The sequence below is a fragment of the Octodon degus genome, unplaced genomic scaffold (assembly GCF_000260255.1).
Source record: "Octodon degus isolate 3935 unplaced genomic scaffold, OctDeg1.0 scaffold00258, whole genome shotgun sequence".
Taxonomy (NCBI): domain Eukaryota; kingdom Metazoa; phylum Chordata; class Mammalia; order Rodentia; family Octodontidae; genus Octodon; species Octodon degus.
The window spans coordinates 219354-223349 of NW_004524834.1; the positions used below are offsets into that span (position 1 = coordinate 219354).

At 36.2% G+C, this 3996-nt stretch overlaps 1 pseudogene; it reads right to left on the minus strand.

Moving 5' to 3' along the window:
- Positions 1–2736: 2736 nt before the first annotated feature.
- On the minus strand, positions 2737–3776 carry LOC101565208 (annotated as a pseudogene).
- Positions 3777–3996: the final 220 nt, after the last annotated feature.

Genomic DNA, 3996 nt, shown 5'->3' on the forward strand with positions numbered 1-3996 from the left:
GGTGGAGCTCTACAGAGTTTGGACTTATCCAGCTGCTTCTGGCTCAGGTGTGGCTGCTGTGCTCAGCTCCTTCCCGCTGTGGACCTGGGCTAGGACTGGGTCTGGGGGTTCCCAGAACTCAGCAGAAATTCCTACTCGGTGGGAGGGTTGGGGGAGGTACTGCAGAGTTGTGGGGGATGGCCCGAGGGGTAGGAGGGGGTCCGGCCCAAGCTGTGCCTGTGCTGGGAGTGGTCCCGCTGGTGCAGGGTAACCGGAAGCTCTCCACACACTCACCGGAACTGGGCTAGGACTCAACCTTATTTTTTAAATAAAAAATTGTATCTTCTTAGAGCATTCAGAATGTCAGCAAAACAGTTGCAAGTTTTTTTGCAATTACAGAATGGTATTCAGTTAACAGAGCAAAAAATATTTCATCTAAGCTGCATCAGAGATAACTGAAGATGAAAAACAACCATCTCCATATATGACTAACTTGTGCTGTGCACCAACAAGAACCTACTTTAAATTTCCATGCCAATTTACAACCCCCGTACTGTACCAGACAAGGTTAGTGGCTACTAAAAATACCTCCAGGGCAGGGCTATCTAAAGACATATTTGGTAGTGCATTAACTATACTAGAGGAAGATATTGTACAGTTTAAAAACAAATTTTACACAGCCTTACATTTTTTTTTTCATCAAAAGGAGTGAGTTGTGTACAGGGGATTAAATGCTTTACAAACAAGAAAAAAAAAAAAAAACTCCGCTAGAGCCAACTTACTCATCATTGTCTTCTTCCTAATCTTCCTCCTCCTCCTCCTCCACTTCCTTCTTTTTCTTGCTTTTTTCAGCCTTGATGACTCCCCTTTTTTGCTGCATCAGGTTTTCCTTTAGCCCAGTAGGCAGCGAAGTACAGTTAGTACTTTTCCTTCTGCTTACATGGCTGCTTGTCATCTGCTTCAGTATTATTCCACATTTCTCCAAGTTTCTTTGCAGCACCGCCAATAGAGAGGCCAGGATGTTCTTCTTTGATTTTTGGGCACACTGGAATCCTAGAACTTATTTTTTGTTTCTCCTTTAGGTGGAATATAAATTTTCATTTTTTTTTATAATGAGCCTTGTCTGCTTTTGCGATGTCTTCAAATTTTTCTTTTTCTTTAGCAGACATGGTCTTCTGCCTCTCTGAGCACTTCTTAGAAAACTGTGAGAAGTTAACGGAAACATCTGGGTACTTCTTGTGCTCCTCTTGGCAAGTTTGCACAAAGGATGCATATGCTGACGTTTTGCCTCTCAGCTTCTTAAGGTCTCCTTTGCCCATTCTTGTTTTCCTCAGCAAGGTACAGAGTCACCCAGTGCCTGACCAGCTCTCACTTGCCCCAGTGCTCTCTCTATGGAGCTCAATGTACTGCAGTGGCTGTGAGAGTGGAAGCCAAAAGCAGCCTTCTCACTCTCTCTACTCTGTAACATTCATTAAGCCCATTTTGTGTAACTGCCCTCCTACCAACATCTAAACTGCAATACTGTGAAGGCAAATATACTAAAAACACATCCAACAATTTATTTCATCAGATTTTAATATAGTTGAATACAATTAAGTTTTTTATATAGTTGAATACAATTAAGAATTCTTTTTGAGTAGAATGTCTTAATTTCTGTATATGCAGAATATATTAAACATATTTTGTAGAAAATATGTCACAATTTTTTAAACTTTATTTATTGAAGGGTAAAAGAAACTAAAAGTTCTACATGCATGGTCTTAACTGTCTCTCAAACATAAATAAATTTGAATCAAGGATATAAAACTTCACAAAAAATTTCACATGTAGCATGTTTTAGTATTTATAACAGAAAGCTGAATTCTTTTTAAAGGACTTTGTACTCACATGCATGTTCATAATCTGCATGCATATATGCATTTGCTTAATTTTGAAAAAGTCAAATATAATATTAGAAACAATTTTGTAAGACCACTTAGTGTTGACTAATTGTGCTCACCAGTTTTAAAACTGTTATCATTCCAAAATGTTATATTTACATATTTTTAAGTATTTACTGTATAGAGATAGGTATATATCAAAAAGACAATGTTGTTTTTTAGAATGTTTGGCTTACCAAAACTTTTTCACTTCTTTTAAGTTTGAAAACAAAATACATAGGAGTAAGTTTCAATTATGAGTTAGATGTGTTTCTTGTATATACCATGTGGTTTAATTTTGTTTCTTAATCTGTACTGCCAACTGTTTTTTAATTTTAAAACTTTTTAATTTTTTCAGATAATTTTCTTTTATTCACTTTTATTAATTTTATTGAGAAATAGCGATGAGACAGTTTCAAAACCAATTAGTAGGACAGTTTCAATAATTAATACATTGCATATTACTGTCTTCATAGTGGTTATTCATAGTACAAGATGCAGACATGATATCCTACTCAAACACTATTAGTATAAATCCTTCTTCTCACTAAATTAAGAGAAAGTAGCTGTGTATCTATCTTATTTTGTATATACAGATACAAAATGAACCTTCATTTATATCCACTTTTTGTTTAGTTTTGTCAGAAATGAGTATTCCATTGCCATTTAAATATTGTAGATGCATGAATTCAGGAAAATAATCCAATATAGGCCAGTAGACCATAATAGTAGTGGATTATCCATATCAGATAATTTTCTTTTTTTCAGATAATTTTCTTTATTTAAATTTATAGTATGTTTTGGCATGAAATTTTTCATGCATGATGGATTATGTCAATTAAATGTCAGGAAAAAGTATCTTAATGGTGTTGTTGTACATCATATTGGCTAATTCCTGTGGATCTTTGTGTCTTACTGTCTCCATTATCTCTAGTATTTGAATTATATGGCAGGGTTCATTTCTGTCTCTTAAACAATTTTCCCACTTCTTCTTGGTAGGAAATGAGGTTTTTATATATTTTGCTCCAGTGTGTGTGCTTTTAATTCCACACCAAGCTGCACCAGTCTCAATCATTAATTTTTCACTACGTATTGACTTCAAAACTTCCAAATTTGCCTCATTTTTCAGTGAGCAACCATAAAAAAAGATCTAAAGCAGCTGCTGCTTCCTTGGTACCATCAAATGAGTGTACCACTTTACCTACAAACCAATCTCTGTTTCCTCTCATTGTATCCAAAAATTCATCATGTGAGTTTCAACAATGAAGAAGCATTGGTAATTTTGTTGGTTCTGACAGTTCAAATTAGTTTTCAAAATATTTAAGCTCATGGGGGATGGGGAGATAGCTCAGTAGAATAAGCACTTCCCTGGCAAGAGCAAAGGCTTGAGTTCAATCTCTGGTTCCACCAAAGGAAAAAGAAATTAAGCTGAGTATCTTTGAGGCAAAACTGTAGCCAGTCAAAATCAAGGCCACACTCCTCTATTGTCACAACTTTCCACTTATTGTTTTTAGTAGGATGTGACAACTCCTTTAAGTAAAGAGCAGGATTATTCTTTTCAAACTCACCACATTTTGTAGGATGACAACCAACTGTGCTGAAAAATGTATTTTTTGTTTGTGCCATTGGTAAAACCTCTTTATGGTCTTGTAGATCTCAACCTGTAATCATGAACATTTTAACACCAATCTAGAGAGCTCTCTCTGTCACCTCTTGCAAGTCCTCTTGATTCTTTTGTTAGTCTTTTTTTTTTTTTTTTCCAGAATCGGGGATTGAACTCAGGCCCTTGCCCTTGCCAAGAAAGCGCTTATTCCACTGAGCCATCTCCCCGACCCCCTCTTGATTCTTTTGAATCCCTCTATAAATTCCTCTGAACATAAGATCTGTCAAGTTGATACCAATATCAGTGAACTTGTAGCGACTAATGGCTGCACCACTGGCTCCTCCCTGGAGGCACCAAATTTTATTTTTTAAAGAGAGTGCAAATTAGAATTAAAACAGAAAAAAATGCAAGTATTACAGATCTACTGGGAAAAGGGAATGAACTTAATCAAAAGGAAAGAGATACTGAGTTGTGGAAGACAGGAGAAGGAGTGCA